Below are 19,377 nucleotides of genomic sequence, written 5' to 3' on the forward strand. Positions count from 1 at the left end.
AGTACTCTCTATATTTTACTGCGTATTGTTATGTACTGTATGATGGTTTTATCTTCGATGTGAAGCACTCTGTGTATTCGTACTGAGAAGGGTGCTATATAAATAAAGTACTTACTTACTTACTTACTAACATTGCAGTGCTAAGGAACTCACTGAGGTTAGGATAAGGCAAGGTAGAAGCACTACTAAATGTCATTCAGGGAGCTACAAATGAGAATGTTCCTTACCTTGTCAGTACAGGGCGCACAGCTACTGTAGTTCCAGCAGGACAAATGAGGTGTATCACCTGTCCTTGCAAAACAGATCTGAAAGTGAAAGCTGAAATGCTATTTGAACCTGAGGTAAATCTGTCAGTAGACGAGGGACTCACAATTAACTGTCAGCTGTTAAATGTTTCCTGTTCCACACGTAAAGTCAACATTTTTGTGAGAAATGCCACACAACATGACATCATAATGCCTGGCAAAACTGTGATAGGGAACATACAGAGAATAATAGACAGTTACCTTGTGCAGCCAGAGGAACAGCAGGTTAATTCAGTAGCTGTTGAAACTCCCCAGGCTCCATCATGCTCCACCACAGACCCACCTCAGGGCGATCCCCATGAAAAACTGTTTGATCCACCTGTCAGTCTGGACCATCTGACCAGTGAGCAGCAAGCAGTGGTCAAGCAAATGCTCAGGGAGGAATCAGGAACATTTGCTAGGAACAAGGATGATATTGGATACATTGAAAACCTGAAAATGGACATAAATTTAACTGATGAAGTCCCAGTAGCCAAAACATACAATGCCATACCTCGTCCATTGTATGACGAGGTCAAGAATCACATCCAGGACTTGCTGAATAAAGGTTTCATCCGCAAATCTACTTCCCCATATGCAGCTGCAGTAGTTTGCGTGAGAAAGAGAGATGGGAGTCTAAGACTTTGTATTGACTATAGGGGGCTTAATAAAAAGACAATCCCAGACAGACATCCCATACCACGGATCCAGGAGATACTTGATGGTCTTGGAGGGAATTCACAGCCTTCACCACCCCGTGGGGACTGTACGAATGGAACAGGATCCCATTTGGTCTCACAAATGCACCCTCGGCTTTTCAGCGCAGTATGGAAGAGAGCCTGGAAGGTATCAGAGACAAAATATGTATTCCATACTTAGATGATGTGCTGGTCTATAGCAAAACTTTCACGCAGCATGTAGAAGATGTGAGGTCTGTCCTCAAACAACAGCGAGCTTGTGGAATAAAATTGAGGCCAGACAAGTGTGACCTGTTCAAAAACGAAGTTATGTTGGTAAAGTGATCTCGGCTGAAGGCTACAAAATGGACAATAAAGAAATAGAAGCTGTAAAAGCACTAAAGACAAAACCCCCAACAAACATCAAAGAGCTGCGCAAACTTCTTGGTTTCCTTGGTTATTATAGGAGTTATGTGCAGGATTTCTCTCGTCATGCTAAATGCTTGTACGACCTTCTCTCAGGAGGTGGAGCCCAAACTACTGAGTCAAAACTCACCTTTCGGTCAGCAGGGGCAGGACAGCTCCCCCCACATCACAAAATAGTACACTGTAAACCCAGATTTTGTTTCTAATTAAACATCTGAGTGATCATTACTTATTCTTTTATGTTTTGTAAAAACCTGCTATCATTACTAAACAACATTAGTTGTTTGGACTATTTAGCTGAAAGATTCATTGCACTAATCATGTTTAGTAGAGATAACTTGGTATGTTAACTTTCATAAGAAAAGGGAGGGGCCTAATTCAAAAACCTGCCGGGTCATGTGACAAGGCCAGCGTAACTGTGCGTCCATGGTGCTCTACACTTGGCGGCGGGACGAGTGTGATGGACGCAGACGCGTCCACACCACAGTAAACACCGTCTGCCTGTCGGTAACCCCTCCCCTTGCACTCACTCACATTTTGATGCTTTAATCATTAGTATAATTTGCACACTTAGGTTTATTCCTGCACGTTGTTATTGTTATTAGGATCGACGTACATCGTTAAACATAGGTAAACAAATAAACACACGACGCATAGTCTTTTGATTTCATACCTCATATAGACTTTATTTACTTTAAGCATGTCATGGTCACACATTTGCAAGTGCACACATTTGTGTTGACTATGAGTTTGCTGTTATTTTGTATTAATTCTTTTTGTCCTGCTTTATTTACCATGCCCGCTGCGGGTGTCCTGAGTCTGGCCAACTCCGGTGTCGTGGTGGGGTGTGCGGCGACGATTGTGGTCCGGGCGGAAACCAGCCAAAAGACGGGCAGAAAGGTTCCGCCAGTTTAAGACCTGCTCAGCATGATCCAACTGCTGTCCAGTCGTGGGGGGGATTTAAGATTTTGTTGGGATTTTGTTATGTTTAATTTGAGTTAGATTATTTTGTGTATATATGTAAATATTAGTTTAAATAGGTTATTTTGGTAGAAATCTTTATTTTGTCTTTTTCACAATTTTTGGTTCTTTTGTAAGCTTAATTGATTTGATAATTATCCTGTCATTTATTTTGGTTTAGTCAAGTAGTATTTAAGCAGTCCCTTTGTTTCATTTGGGAGAAGATAGGTGGAGGGTGTGTTTGTCTTGTCTTGTCTCTTTGGTTTTGTTATGTTAACCGTTAAAGGGCCCTAAATCTTTTGTTAACTTTTTGAGCTTGACTTATGTTTGACCAAAGAAAAATAAATTTAAGCTATTTTTGCTACTTCTGAGTCTGCGTCCCTGTGTCAACTGCTGGGTCCTTCACATATGGTGGCAGTGGTGGGATTTTGCCAGTAGGGGGCGCAGACCTGTATTTTTTTTTCTTCTCTCCTCTCCATTTTTTCATCGATTTTTCTTCTCCCTTTGGAGGTGCAACGTCCTACCAGATGCGGGGTAACTGCAGAGGGCGTGGCGCCCAGCGAGGAGCAGCAGCAGCAGCAACTCCTGGGGCAGGGCTAACGAGAGGCTCTGAGGATGGCAGTGGCGGGGAAGAGGACAACGCCAGCAATTCGGGAGAGCCAACTCTCAGAGAACTGGCGGACCTGCTACGCACACACATCGTGACTCAGGAGGCCCGGGAAACCCAGCGCATCCAAGAGCTGGGGGAGCAAGACCGGCGGTTTGATGCCCTCCGACATCAATTTGGCTTGTTGCGGCAGGATGTGGCGGGGCAACCTCCTCCAGTACCACTCGGGGGAGCTCGAGGTGGTCCAGCATACGAGGTAGGAGGTGAAGCAGATCCAAATGAGCCGCCTCCACGCGGTCCCCGGCCAGGCCGCTACGCCGAGCCAAAGCTACAAAAGTTGTCCGACTCAGATGATGTAGAACATTTTCTAATAACTTTTGAGCGTGTGGCTGCCGCTTGCCAGTGGCCAAGAGGGGACTGGTCCCTGCATCTTGTCCCTTTATTGACTGGGAAGGCCAGAGGTGCGTATGTCCATATGGAGGGAGACGATGCCCTCAACTATGACAGAGTTAAAGCAGCTATTCTGAGAAAGTATGATATTAATCCCGAAACTTACCGTCAGAGGTTTCGATCCCTTGATGTGGGGCCGGAAGAGAGTCCGAAGGAGCTCTATGTGCGACTAAAGGAAAATTATGTAAAATGGATCCAACCAAGAGGTAAAACTGTGGCGGAAATTAATGAACTTCTTATTCTTGAACAATATCTGCGTATGCTGTCCCCTGAGTTGCAGGTCTGGGTCAAGGAGCACAACCCAGAGTCAGCAGTGGACGCTGCAGAGCTGGCTGATGTCTTCGTGGCAGCAAGGAGGAAGGGCCAGCAGTGGAGCTATAATGCTTGGAGGACCCCCAGAGAGCCACGTAAGCCCCAAAGCCAGCATATGCAGCGGTACCCCCAGGGGTTTGGTAAGCCTCCTTTCCAGGAAACTCCTACCTCTGCATCAAAGCCCACTGGCAGAGTCCCTGTCTGTTATCAGTGTGGAGAAGAGGGCCATATAAAGCCAAGATGTCCGAGGGGGGCAGCAAAGGTAAATCATGTATGCCATGTTCCTAGGCCACAGGCTGAGTCAGGCCAGACAGTCCAGCAGATGCCTCATATGATCAATGTGCAAGTGCATGGCAAAGAGTTTCAAGCACTTGTGGATTCTGGGAGTGACCAAACATTGGTGCATCAGGAATGTATTGCATATGATCTTGTTCAGAATAATAACTGTATTCCAGTGCGTTGTGTGCATGGAGATGAGAAGCTAATACCGACTGCTGATGTCTATCTTAAAGTACAGGATCAAACTTACCTCATGACCGTGGGTGTGGCAGACAACCTCCCCTTCCCGGTGGTGCTGGGCCGAGATCTGCCAGTACTGCCGGACCTGTTGCAGCGGAAGCAGACGTGCAATGTTGCAATGACGAGGTCCCAATCCAAGAAGGGTGAGGAGTCTCCCCCATGGGTGAGTGTTTTGCCTTTCTATGATGCAGACTTGGAGAATGCACCCGGGAGATCCCGGAAGTCACGCAGTCATAGAAGAGAGGATAAGTTCCAGTACACAGTCAGCCATCAGTCTTCTGAATCTCCCCTAACACCACCGTTGGAATTTAAACTGCCTGTGAATATCATTGAGATGCAGAATGATGACCCAACATTAGCAAGCTATATGCAGAAGGCTAAGGAACAAGAGGGGAAGCCTAGGCCTGATCAGGATGCTGGAGAGTGGTATTTCCTGAAAGACGGCGTGCTCTACCGCCAGTGTGGGCCATCTACACAGTTGATGGTTCCTCAGGGCGCTAGAGGGACAGTCCTCACCCTAGGTCATTCCATACCTTGGGCTGGACACTTGGGGAAGAACAAGACTGTAGCACGCATCAAGCGTCACTTTTTCTGGCCTGGGATAGGGGGTGCTGTTGCTCAGTTTTGCAGGAGCTGTCCTGAGTGTCAGCAAGCGCCAGTGAAGGGGCCTCCCAGGGCTCCTCTTCAACCTCTGCCCATCATCAGTGTCCCTTTCCAACGGCTCGGGATGGATGTTGTGGGGCCAGTTGAGAAAACCAAAGCAGGTAACCGCTTCATGCTTGTTATTACTGATTATGCAACAAAGTATCCGGAAGTGTTTCCCCTGAAGTCTGTGAAGGCAAGATACGTGGCAGCGTGCTTAGTCCAGCTGTTCTCCAGGGTGGGTTTTCCTGGTGAGATCCTTACAGATCAAGGCTCGAACTTTATGTCCACCCTGTTGAAGCAAGTGTACCATCTGTTGGGCATCAAGAGCCTTCGCACAACCCCATATCACCCCCAGACTGACGGGTTGACTGAAAGGTTCAACCAAACAATTAAGCATATGCTCAGGAAGTTTGTGAATGAGACGGGTTCCAATTGGGATCAATGGTTACCGTACCTTCTTTTTGCATATCGAGAGGTGCCTCAGTCCTCCACTGGCTTCTCTCCTTTTGAGTTGCTCTATGGCAGAGAGGTGAGGGGGCCTCTGACTCTGCTCAAAGAACTCTGGGAGGGGGGCCGGGGAGGTGAAGAGCCTGTGGATGTTGTGTCTTATGTCCTACAGATGAGGGAGAGGCTGGAGAAGATGAGCGCTCTGGCAGAGGCACACATGGCAGATGTTCAAAAGCAGCAGAAGACCTGGTACGACCAGACAGCTCGACACCGGATCTTCAGCCCTGGACAGAAGGTGCTGGTGTTGCTGCCTAGCCAGGAAAGCAAGTTGCTGGTAAAATGGCAGGGGCCATATGAGGTGCAGAAGAGACTCGGGCCCACCACCTACGAGATCGCTACTCCGGGTCGAGGTCGGTCTACCAAGGTGCTGCATGTTAATCTCCTCAAGGAGTGGATCTCTAGACCTGAAGGGAAAGAGGTGATGCTGATTAGGAGGATTGATGAAGAGGAGGATATGGATGACCAATACTTACCTGTGGCCGCTCCAGTAGTTCTGGACTTGGAACATCTGGCTGATGAACAACAGTCCCAGGTGAGAGCCTTGTGCAACCCTCTCCTTTTTTCTGAGAATCCTGGCAGAACTAACCTGGTGGAACATAATATCACGTTAAAGTCTGATGCGGTTGTGAGACGCATGAGTTATAGGATCCCAGAGCGACTCCAGGAGTCCCTGAAGAAAGAGGTGGATCTCATGCTGTCGTCTGGAGTGATCGAGCGCTCCCAGAGTGAGTGGTGCCATCCGGTGGTGTTGGTACCGAAGAAAGACGGTAGTGTGAGATTTTGTATTGATTTCCGCTACTTGAATTCTGTGTCAAAATTCGATTCATATCCAACCCCCAGAATCGATGACCTCATAGAGCGCCTCGGCAAATCCCAGTTTCTGACAACTATTGATTTATGTAAAGGATACTGGCAAATTCCACTCACCCAGAATTCCTGTGAACTGACTGCTTTCCGCACCCCTTGGGGCTTGTTCCATTTCACTGTACTCCCATTTGGCTTGCACGGCGCTCCAGCGTCATTCCAAAGAATGATGGATGAAGTACTTCATGGATTGTCTGATTTTGCATCTGCCTATCTTGATGATATAGTTATCCACAGCTCCACCTGGGGGGATCACCTGGAACATCTGAAGGAGGTCCTGAACCGCCTCCAGTCTGCAGGACTAACGATCAACGCCTCCAAATGTGTGTTCGCCCGGGCTGAAATCGAGTACCTGGGGTTCACCATTGGTAAAGGTACTGTGAAACCTCAGCTTCAAAAGGTGCATGCGATTGAAAATTGTCCTCTGCCCCAGACCAGGAAACAGCTGAGGTCCTTTATCGGCATGGCAGGATTTTACCAGCGGTTCATACCTCATTTCTCGGCAAGAGCAGCCCCCCTCACGGACCGAGTCGGATCGAGATGCCCCAACAGAGTCCAGTGGTCAGAGGAGGCCATAGCAGCTTTCCACGACCTCCGCCAAGCACTGAGTAAGAGCGCTGTATTGCGCAGCCCAGACTTTGATCAATCCTTTGTCTTGCAGACGGATGCGTCTGATAGGGGTCTTGGAGGTGTTCTCCTGCAGGGGCCGCCAGAGGACAGACGTCCAGTGGCTTACATCAGTAGAAAGATGGTACCCCGGGAGGTTCGATACTCTACGGTGGAGAAAGAAGCGCTGGCAATCAAGTGGGCTCTTGACTCCTTCAAATACTATCTCCTTGGAAGAGAATTCGTCTTGGAGACCGATCACCGAGCACTCCAGTGGCTGGCACGAATGAAGGACACGAATGGACGCATCACAAGATGGTACCTCGCACTGCAGCCCTACCGGTTTGCTGTTGCTCACATCCCAGGGAAGTCCAATGCCACAGCTGACTTCCTGTCTCGCTCCCATGGCGAGTTTCCAGAAGAGGGGGATTTAAGATTTTGTTGGGATTTTGTTATGTTTAATTTGAGTTAGATTATTTTGTGTATATATGTAAATATTAGTTTAAATAGGTTATTTTGGTAGAAATCTTTATTTTGTCTTTTTCACAATTTTTGGTTCTTTTGTAAGCTTAATTGATTTGATAATTATCCTGTCATTTATTTTGGTTTAGTCAAGTAGTATTTAAGCAGTCCCTTTGTTTCATTTGGGAGAAGATAGGTGGAGGGTGTGTTTGTCTTGTCTTGTCTCTTTGGTTTTGTTATGTTAACCGTTAAAGGGCCCTAAATCTTTTGTTAACTTTTTGAGCTTGACTTATGTTTGACCAAAGAAAAATAAATTTAAGCTATTTTTGCTACTTCTGAGTCTGCGTCCCTGTGTCAACTGCTGGGTCCTTCACATATGGTGGCAGTGGTGGGATTTTGCCAGTAGGGGGCGCAGACCTGTATTTTTTTTTCTTCTCTCCTCTCCATTTTTTCATCGATTTTTCTTCTCCCTTTGGAGGTGCAACGTCCTACCAGATGCGGGGTAACTGCAGAGGGCGTGGCGCCCAGCGAGGAGCAGCAGCAGCAGCAACTCCTGGGGCAGGGCTAACGAGAGGCTCTGAGGATGGCAGTGGCGGGGAAGAGGACAACGCCAGCAATTCGGGAGAGCCAACTCTCAGAGAACTGGCGGACCTGCTACGCACACACATCGTGACTCAGGAGGCCCGGGAAACCCAGCGCATCCAAGAGCTGGGGGAGCAAGACCGGCGGTTTGATGCCCTCCGACATCAATTTGGCTTGTTGCGGCAGGATGTGGCGGGGCAACCTCCTCCAGTACCACTCGGGGGAGCTCGAGGTGGTCCAGCATACGAGGTAGGAGGTGAAGCAGATCCAAATGAGCCGCCTCCACGCGGTCCCCGGCCAGGCCGCTACGCCGAGCCAAAGCTACAAAAGTTGTCCGACTCAGATGATGTAGAACATTTTCTAATAACTTTTGAGCGTGTGGCTGCCGCTTGCCAGTGGCCAAGAGGGGACTGGTCCCTGCATCTTGTCCCTTTATTGACTGGGAAGGCCAGAGGTGCGTATGTCCATATGGAGGGAGACGATGCCCTCAACTATGACAGAGTTAAAGCAGCTATTCTGAGAAAGTATGATATTAATCCCGAAACTTACCGTCAGAGGTTTCGATCCCTTGATGTGGGGCCGGAAGAGAGTCCGAAGGAGCTCTATGTGCGACTAAAGGAAAATTATGTAAAATGGATCCAACCAAGAGGTAAAACTGTGGCGGAAATTAATGAACTTCTTATTCTTGAACAATATCTGCGTATGCTGTCCCCTGAGTTGCAGGTCTGGGTCAAGGAGCACAACCCAGAGTCAGCAGTGGACGCTGCAGAGCTGGCTGATGTCTTCGTGGCAGCAAGGAGGAAGGGCCAGCAGTGGAGCTATAATGCTTGGAGGACCCCCAGAGAGCCACGTAAGCCCCAAAGCCAGCATATGCAGCGGTACCCCCAGGGGTTTGGTAAGCCTCCTTTCCAGGAAACTCCTACCTCTGCATCAAAGCCCACTGGCAGAGTCCCTGTCTGTTATCAGTGTGGAGAAGAGGGCCATATAAAGCCAAGATGTCCGAGGGGGGCAGCAAAGGTAAATCATGTATGCCATGTTCCTAGGCCACAGGCTGAGTCAGGCCAGACAGTCCAGCAGATGCCTCATATGATCAATGTGCAAGTGCATGGCAAAGAGTTTCAAGCACTTGTGGATTCTGGGAGTGACCAAACATTGGTGCATCAGGAATGTATTGCATATGATCTTGTTCAGAATAATAACTGTATTCCAGTGCGTTGTGTGCATGGAGATGAGAAGCTAATACCGACTGCTGATGTCTATCTTAAAGTACAGGATCAAACTTACCTCATGACCGTGGGTGTGGCAGACAACCTCCCCTTCCCGGTGGTGCTGGGCCGAGATCTGCCAGTACTGCCGGACCTGTTGCAGCGGAAGCAGACGTGCAATGTTGCAATGACGAGGTCCCAATCCAAGAAGGGTGAGGAGTCTCCCCCATGGGTGAGTGTTTTGCCTTTCTATGATGCAGACTTGGAGAATGCACCCGGGAGATCCCGGAAGTCACGCAGTCATAGAAGAGAGGATAAGTTCCAGTACACAGTCAGCCATCAGTCTTCTGAATCTCCCCTAACACCACCGTTGGAATTTAAACTGCCTGTGAATATCATTGAGATGCAGAATGATGACCCAACATTAGCAAGCTATATGCAGAAGGCTAAGGAACAAGAGGGGAAGCCTAGGCCTGATCAGGATGCTGGAGAGTGGTATTTCCTGAAAGACGGCGTGCTCTCCCGCCAGTGTGGGCCATCTACACAGTTGATGGTTCCTCAGGGCGCTAGAGGGACAGTCCTCACCCTAGGTCATTCCATACCTTGGGCTGGACACTTGGGGAAGAACAAGACTGTAGCACGCATCAAGCGTCACTTTTTCTGGCCTGGGATAGGGGGTGCTGTTGCTCAGTTTTGCAGGAGCTGTCCTGAGTGTCAGCAAGCGCCAGTGAAGGGGCCTCCCAGGGCTCCTCTTCAACCTCTGCCCATCATCAGTGTCCCTTTCCAACGGCTCGGGATGGATGTTGTGGGGCCAGTTGAGAAAACCAAAGCAGGTAACCGCTTCATGCTTGTTATTACTGATTATGCAACAAAGTATCCGGAAGTGTTTCCCCTGAAGTCTGTGAAGGCAAGATACGTGGCAGCGTGCTTAGTCCAGCTGTTCTCCAGGGTGGGTTTTCCTGGTGAGATCCTTACAGATCAAGGCTCGAACTTTATGTCCACCCTGTTGAAGCAAGTGTACCATCTGTTGGGCATCAAGAGCCTTCGCACAACCCCATATCACCCCCAGACTGACGGGTTGACTGAAAGGTTCAACCAAACAATTAAGCATATGCTCAGGAAGTTTGTGAATGAGACGGGTTCCAATTGGGATCAATGGTTACCGTACCTTCTTTTTGCATATCGAGAGGTGCCTCAGTCCTCCACTGGCTTCTCTCCTTTTGAGTTGCTCTATGGCAGAGAGGTGAGGGGGCCTCTGACTCTGCTCAAAGAACTCTGGGAGGGGGGCCGGGGAGGTGAAGAGCCTGTGGATGTTGTGTCTTATGTCCTACAGATGAGGGAGAGGCTGGAGAAGATGAGCGCTCTGGCAGAGGCACACATGGCAGATGTTCAAAAGCAGCAGAAGACCTGGTACGACCAGACAGCTCGACACCGGATCTTCAGCCCTGGACAGAAGGTGCTGGTGTTGCTGCCTAGCCAGGAAAGCAAGTTGCTGGTAAAATGGCAGGGGCCATATGAGGTGCAGAAGAGACTCGGGCCCACCACCTACGAGATCGCTACTCCGGGTCGAGGTCGGTCTACCAAGGTGCTGCATGTTAATCTCCTCAAGGAGTGGATCTCTAGACCTGAAGGGAAAGAGGTGATGCTGATTAGGAGGATTGATGAAGAGGAGGATATGGATGACCAATACTTACCTGTGGCCGCTCCAGTAGTTCTGGACTTGGAACATCTGGCTGATGAACAACAGTCCCAGGTGAGAGCCTTGTGCAACCCTCTCCTTTTTTCTGAGAATCCTGGCAGAACTAACCTGGTGGAACATAATATCACGTTAAAGTCTGATGCGGTTGTGAGACGCATGAGTTATAGGATCCCAGAGCGACTCCAGGAGTCCCTGAAGAAAGAGGTGGATCTCATGCTGTCGTCTGGAGTGATCGAGCGCTCCCAGAGTGAGTGGTGCCATCCGGTGGTGTTGGTACCGAAGAAAGACGGTAGTGTGAGATTTTGTATTGATTTCCGCTACTTGAATTCTGTGTCAAAATTCGATTCATATCCAACCCCCAGAATCGATGACCTCATAGAGCGCCTCGGCAAATCCCAGTTTCTGACAACTATTGATTTATGTAAAGGATACTGGCAAATTCCACTCACCCAGAATTCCTGTGAACTGACTGCTTTCCGCACCCCTTGGGGCTTGTTCCATTTCACTGTACTCCCATTTGGCTTGCACGGCGCTCCAGCGTCATTCCAAAGAATGATGGATGAAGTACTTCATGGATTGTCTGATTTTGCATCTGCCTATCTTGATGATATAGTTATCCACAGCTCCACCTGGGGGGATCACCTGGAACATCTGAAGGAGGTCCTGAACCGCCTCCAGTCTGCAGGACTAACGATCAACGCCTCCAAATGTGTGTTCGCCCGGGCTGAAATCGAGTACCTGGGGTTCACCATTGGTAAAGGTACTGTGAAACCTCAGCTTCAAAAGGTGCATGCGATTGAAAATTGTCCTCTGCCCCAGACCAGGAAACAGCTGAGGTCCTTTATCGGCATGGCAGGATTTTACCAGCGGTTCATACCTCATTTCTCGGCAAGAGCAGCCCCCCTCACGGACCGAGTCGGATCGAGATGCCCCAACAGAGTCCAGTGGTCAGAGGAGGCCATAGCAGCTTTCCACGACCTCCGCCAAGCACTGAGTAAGAGCGCTGTATTGCGCAGCCCAGACTTTGATCAATCCTTTGTCTTGCAGACGGATGCGTCTGATAGGGGTCTTGGAGGTGTTCTCCTGCAGGGGCCGCCAGAGGACAGACGTCCAGTGGCTTACATCAGTAGAAAGATGGTACCCCGGGAGGTTCGATACTCTACGGTGGAGAAAGAAGCGCTGGCAATCAAGTGGGCTCTTGACTCCTTCAAATACTATCTCCTTGGAAGAGAATTCGTCTTGGAGACCGATCACCGAGCACTCCAGTGGCTGGCACGAATGAAGGACACGAATGGACGCATCACAAGATGGTACCTCGCACTGCAGCCCTACCGGTTTGCTGTTGCTCACATCCCAGGGAAGTCCAATGCCACAGCTGACTTCCTGTCTCGCTCCCATGGCGAGTTTCCAGAAGAGGGGACTACTGTTATTGTGTGGATTTTTAGGGCCACGGGCAATCGCACCGGGCACTGATCCCTACAGCTATGAAATAGCTGCAGGGACCAGTGCCCGGGCGAAGCCCGGGCACTACTGTTATTGTGTGGATTTTTTCTTCTTATTAGGGCCACGGGCAATCGCACCGGGCACTGGTCCCAACAGCTACTGTTATTGTGTGGATTTTTTCTTATTAGTGTGAATGCTGCAAGCATTCACACTATTGTTATTCAAATCTTTATACTTATTATTATTATTATTATTATTATTATTCTTACTTCTTCTTCCCTTTTTCTGCGTTAAACTCCTTCTTCATACTTTGTGCTATTTCAACAATTCATATATCAAAACGTGCAGCTTTTTCAGGACATTTATGCTATGTCTTTTCTCTTTCATACTATTTATACTTTTTAAAATATTTAACTTTTTGTGCAATTTTTCTCTCATAGGAAATACATTGAAACAGTCTTCAAACTCTTCAAATCTTCTGCTTCATTCAGCCTCTAATAGCTTCAGCATACTTTCAGCTACAGACTTCATTCAACTTTTAAACTGTTCACAAACCTTTCAACTATTCAGCTGTATCTCAGCTTATTGATATCTTCAACAGTTTCAGATATATGTATAGTTTTAAAATCATTAAAATTTCTGACAAAATTCAGATTTAACATGAAAGTCAATGGGACGGAATGTTCGGACGTTGGCAGTTGGCAGAGTGACAGAGGGTCTAAAAATCCTCTCACATTTTTCTCTCTATCCTGTCAGCACGGCCACAGATTACACTCTACACACATAATTTCGGGCATGCTTGTAGACAAGCTCATCCTTGATCTCTTCATGTGCTCAAAAAACCAGAGAGACTTACACAATTTAAACTGGGAGCCTCTGAGTGCAGCCATTTCCCTCTCTCCTCTCATTGACTCCCATTCAAAAGTAGGCGCTGATTTTCTAAACGTCCCAAAGTTTCCAACCTGCGACCCAATCAACAATTTTTACTCTAGAAACACCAAAGTGACACGGACGCGTTCAGCAAGGTCTTATGGTTCGGAAAATGTAAACCTTTTGCTCGTACTAAGTACAGATTTGTCGTACATTAGATCTGTTTGAGGGTGTCACAGAGCAGTTAAAGCCTATGGTTAAAGTTGCCACCATACCTTAAAGCCACCAGCCAACAGTTACATGGTAACCTCAACATGGCAACCTCACCATGGTAACCTCACCATGGCAACGTCATCATGGCAACCTCACCATGGCAACGTCACCATGGCAACGCACACACATTCTCTCTGTTTGACTGTCTGTCGGTCATACACACACACACACACAAATGGACACACACTAACTACCACACACACACATCCAACACACACACAAATGGACACACACACACAAATGGACACACACTCACCATACATCCAACACACACACACACACACACACACAAATGGACACACACTCACCATGCATACACATCCAACACACACACACACACACAAATGGACACACACTAACTACTACACACACACACACACACACACACACACACACACACACACACACACACACACACACCATACACACACACACACACACACACACACAAATGGACACACACACACACACAAATGGACACACACTCACCATACACACACATCCAACACACACACACACACACACACACACACACACACACACACACACTAACTACCACACACAGACACACAAACACAAACACACACACACCCAACAAACATACAACCATTTACCAAACACATAGCCTACACAATTTACACAATTACACACAAACAGACACACATGCACACAAAACAAACACACACACAAATGGACACACTAACCGCACACACTTTTCCTACAGTTGTCTGACTGTTTTGTATGTACCTCTCTATCTTCCTGTTGTAGTTAATGGACTCGTTGCTGTTAATTTTGTTCTTTAGCTATTTAAACTGAAAATACACATTTCCCCATTTTGGTCATGTTGAACACATTGTTTTACACGTATCCTAAACTACTGAGGCTCTTCTCAACCATTTCACACCATTAAACCCGCTGTTTACATGTTCTACTCCTCAGCTAATGCTCCATCTATATTCTTCAACAATGTTCTTCTGCTGTCAGTTTACAATGTATTTCAGTAGGCATTAACTTTTTTCCTAATTCAGGAATTTTTCAAACTCTTCTTTGACAATTCAAGTAATTTCCAGCCATTTCATACAAAGTCTCACATCTTCTACTTTTAAATATATTCTCAGCCATTGCTTCAGCTATGTTAGTGCTGGTTCATCAGTTGTCCTTCCTGTCAGGTTAGCTACAGATTTCATCTATTTAACCATTACATTTAAACATGCAGAATTTCAATGTTTTCTTCTCCCTTTAGTATTTCTACTGCTTTTTACCTTTCTACAAGTTATATGTTTAAGCTTTTTCCCTCCTAGGGATGAATAAAGTATTCCTCTACTCTCTACTATACTCCACTCTACTCTACTCTACTCTACTCTAATCTACTCTACTCTACTCTACTCTAGCATTAGTCTTTTCAACATTGCTTTAGCAGTTTCGTCAACTAATTTAGCATTGATTCAACAATTTCTTCAGCTCATTCAGCATTGCTTCAGCAACAGCGTTCAGCTGCTTTCAGCATTCACACGCATTTTCTGCAGGAAATGCTATCTTTTTCTAGTTGTTATTATTTTTCCACTTCCGGACGATTTTCGATTCGCTACTAGTCCTGCAACTCGAAGAGTTGCAGGACAAATTATATATCAAAACTTGCGGTTTGATCGGGATCGGGGTGCTATTACTTTTCTCAACTGTTTACGAATTTTTCGCGACATAGTCGCGAAAAACTGCGCAAAAATTTTGCATGTAAGTCAATGGGACGGGCGAAAAAAAAAGAGCGAAAAAGACCAATCATTGGAGTTTAACAAAAGTCTACTGCTCAGGCATACTTTCACCTAGAGACTCCATTTAAACTTTAAACAGTAGACACAAGTCTTGTGTATTGTCGTATTACTCCACGTTTTGATAGGTCATATAGTTTTTGATCAATCCCTGATCAATGACCATGATCATTTTTGGAGAAATTATGAGTTTATAATGGGTGTGTATTGCATGGAATGTTCGTGTCAGAGTGCGTGACATCATCGGTTAGAGTGGGAGAGAGTGAAGAAACATTCTGTATTTTTTCTGGATAAATTGCCACCACGGCCACAATTTACACTCTACAGACATAATTTTTTCAGAATTTGTAAGACAAACTTGTTATCTCTCATGTCATGTGCTCAAAATATCAGAGAGACTTACAGAACTTACAGAATCAGCCTCTGAGTGCGGCCACGTCTGTCCCTGCTCCTCATTGAGTCCAATACAAATATTTTCTGAGAGGAGCAGAACGGCCTGATGTTTTAAAACTGCCAGCGTCGCCAAAATATTTACTGTAGAAACACCAAATCGTACCGAAATTTTCAGTAAGTCCTTAGAGCAACGTTGATCTGTGTTTTGTTCTGATAGGAGTTACCGTTTTGTCATGCTAAGCCTAATTGTGAGGCCGGTTTAGAGGCAGAAAATGGCTGTTTTTCTCCACGTTTCTGTCTGTCTCAGCCTGCGGGGGCCCCTATCGCCGTGGTAACCTCTTTGATCCTCAGGCCAGAGCTCGTTAACTTCATAAACAATCCACCTGGCGCTCGTTTAAATGCTTATAAACACAGACACAGCTAAATCAGACTGACACAGGATGCAGCTACTAACTAACTATGTGACAAGTCAGTCACACACACACACACACAGACTCTAGAGCCAGCTTCATGTGATTACAGTTACACACACACACACACACACACACACACACACACACACACACACACAGAGTTAACCTAATGTGGTTACAGCTCCTCCATATCAGTGCTTATAGAAAGATGATCATGTCTGTCTGATCAGCTCTGTCTTGACCTTAAGATCGTGGGTTTGATTCCCATGTTGACAGAGATGGCACAACCCGCAGTAGCTCCCGTGGCCCATTCAAAATTTCCCGAGAGGAAATTTTCTAGTTATTAGGGCCGCGGGCAATCGCCCCGGGCACTGGTCCCAACAGCTATGAAATAGCTGCAGGGACCAGTGCCCGGGCGAAGCCCGGGCACTACTGTTATTGTGTGGATTTTTTCCTAGTTATTAGTGTGAATGCTGGAAGCATTCACACTATTGTTATTCAGTTCGGCCATTTTCTTTATACTTATTAGTGTGAATGCTGGAAGCATTCACACTATTGTTATTCAGTTCGGCCATTTTCTTTATACTTATTATTATTCTTACTACTTTCACCCTTTTTCAGACATCTTCTACTCCTTCATACTTTGTGCTATTTCAACCATTCATATATCAAAACGTGTGGCTTTTTCAGGACAAGGGTGCTATGACTTTTCTCTTTTATACTATTTATACTTTTTAAAATATTTAACTTTTTCTGCAAATTTTTTCCCATAGGAATGCATTGAAAACGTCTTCAAACTTTTAAAATCTTCTTACTTCTTTGAACCTCTAAAACGTCAGCATACTTTCTCCCACAGACTCCATTTGTCTTTTAAATTGTAGACAAACTTTTAATCTATTCCCGTATGACTCATCTTATTGATATCTTCAACAGTTTTAGATTGTTGGCTGTTTTAAAATCATTAAAATTTTTCACAAAATCCAACTTTATAATGGTTGTGTATTGCGCTTAACGAGCAGGGCTTAGAGTGAGTGACATCATCGTTAGAGTGAGAGGGATCGAAAAAACATTCAGGATTTTTTCTGGATAAATTGCCAGCACGGCCACAAATTAAACTCTAGACACATGATTTCCTCACCGGTTTGTAGCCACACTTGTCGTGTCTCATCTGATGTGTTCAAAACAGCAGGCAGACTTACAGAATTGTCTCAGTGAGCCTAATTATGCAGCTAGACCTGCTCCAGTGGCTCATCCACTTCAATATAAAAGTAGGAGCAGATTTTTTTAGAAAAACAGAAATGCCCCCCTTTTCTACCTTGCGACGGCAAGAAAAGTTTTTGCCCTACAAACATTTAATGCACATTGGCTCGCTCAGGAAGGTCTCCTTGCCCCAGTAGTCAGACCACATTCTGATAAGAGTTACGGTTCTCTTTTACTGGGCTGTTTTTGGAAGCTGCACTGAGCTCAAATCTCTCTGCTCTGCTCTGCTCTGTGTGCAGTTGGTCCAGCTGTAGCGGCCAGCTCGTTATCAAAGTCTATAAACAGTGCAGCTGCAGCCTGGCTGCCACACAGGTGTAATCAATCAGATCATTAGGGAGAGAGGAGTTCTGTGGCGCTTATCAACAGTTTTACTTTCTGCACATGTACACACAGACAGAGAGACCGTCAGACTCACACACCCAGACACACACACACACACACACAGGTTTTCAGCTCAAATTCATCAGGCTCTCAATTATTTTATACTTTTGATGTAAACATCTCCAACAATTTATATTTTTCTCATGAATTTAAGTTCAGACGTTTAGTCTTTCCAACTCTATTAATAGTAGTACAATTACAGGTGGAGCCTAGGACATAGGATGCAGCTTTTAACATGTGTCCTATCTATCTATCTATCTATCTATCTATCTATCTATCTATCTATCTATCTATCTATCTATCTATCTATCTATCTATACCCCTCCCTATTTTTTAACCCCTCTGTCTCCTTTCTTTCTTTCTTTCTTTCTTTCTTTCTTTCTTTCTTTCTTTCTTTCTTTCACTCACTTTTTCTATCCTTCCCTCTCTATCCATCCATCCATCCATCCATCCATCCATCCATCCATCTACCTCTTTCTATCTATCATCCCCCTATCTCTTTTTCTTCTTTCTTTCTTTCTTTCTTTCTTTCTTTCTTTCTTTCTTTCTTTCTTTCTTTCTTTCTTTCTTTCTTTCACTCCATTTCTGTCTTTTTACTTCTTTGTTTGTTTGATTGTTTCTTTCTTTCTTTCTATTCCTTTTCTCTTCCTTTGTTTTTACTCCATTTCTTTCTTTCTTTCTTTCTTTCTTTCTTTCTTTCTTTCTTTCTTTCTTTCTTTCTTTCACTCCATTTCTGTCTTTTTACCTCTTTGTTTGTTTGATTGTTTCTTTCTTTCTTTCTACTCCTTTTCTCTTCCTTTGTTTTTACTCCATTTCTTTCTTTCTTTCTTTTTTCTTTCTTTCTTTCTTTCTTTCTTTCTTTCACTCCATTTCTGTCTTTTTACTTCTTTGTTTGTTTGATTCTTTCTTTCTTTCTTTCTGTCCTTTTCTTTTTTCTCTCTTGTTTCAATCTTTCTTTCTTTCTTTCAACAATTTCTTCAGCTCATTCAGCATTGCTTACAGCATTCACACCATTTCCATTCTTGGAAATGTTTTTTCTAGTTATTATTATTATTATTCTTACTACTTTCACCCTTTTTCAGACATCTTCTACTCCTTCATACTTTGTGCTATTTCAACCATTCATATATCAAAACGTGCGGCTTTTTCAGGACAAGGGTGCTATGACTTTTCTCTTTTTAACTATTTATACTTTTTAAAATATTTAACTTTTTCTGCAAATTTTTTCCCATAGGAATGCATTGAAAACGTCTTCAAACTTTTAAAATCTTCTTACTTCTTTGAACCTCTAAAACTTCAGCATACTTTCTCCCACAGACTCCATTTGTCTTTTAAATTGTAGACAAACTTTTAATCTATTCACATATTACTCAGCTTATTGATATCTTCAACAGTTTTTAGGTATTTGGCCGTTTTAAAATCATTAAAATTTTCGACAAAACCCAACTTTATAATGGTTGTGTATTGCGCTTAACGAGCAGGGCTTAGAGTGAGTGACATCATCGTTAGAGTGAGAGGGATTGAAAAAACATTCAGGATTTTTTCTGGATAAATTGCCAGCACGGCCACAAATTAAACTCTAGACACATGATTTCCTCACCGGTTTGTAGCCACACTTGTCCTGTCTCATTTAATGTGCTCAAAACAGCAGACAGACTTACAGAATTGTCTCAATGAGCCTAATTGACCAGCTAGACCCGCTCCAGTGGCTCATCCACTTCAATATAAAAGTAGGAGCTGATTTTTTTAGAAAAGCAGAAATGCCCCCCTTTT

At 45.3% G+C, this 19,377-nt stretch overlaps 1 long non-coding RNA gene across 1 annotated transcript in view; it reads right to left on the reverse strand.

Moving 5' to 3' along the window:
- The window catches only part of LOC146971672 (uncharacterized), a 36,148-nt gene extending 35,132 nt beyond the window's left edge, over window positions 1-1,016 (reverse strand). The window contains exon 1 of the long non-coding RNA XR_015037931.1: window positions 120-1,016. This is a non-coding gene — a long non-coding RNA (uncharacterized LOC146971672). The remainder of the gene's footprint in view (window positions 1-119) is intronic.
- Between the last annotated feature and the right edge of the window lie 18,361 nt (window positions 1,017-19,377).

The sequence above is a fragment of the Trachurus japonicus genome, chromosome 16 (genome assembly GCF_045865225.1).
Source record: "Trachurus japonicus isolate A0001 chromosome 16, Traja_1.0".
NCBI classification, from domain to species: domain Eukaryota; kingdom Metazoa; phylum Chordata; class Actinopteri; order Carangiformes; family Carangidae; genus Trachurus; species Trachurus japonicus.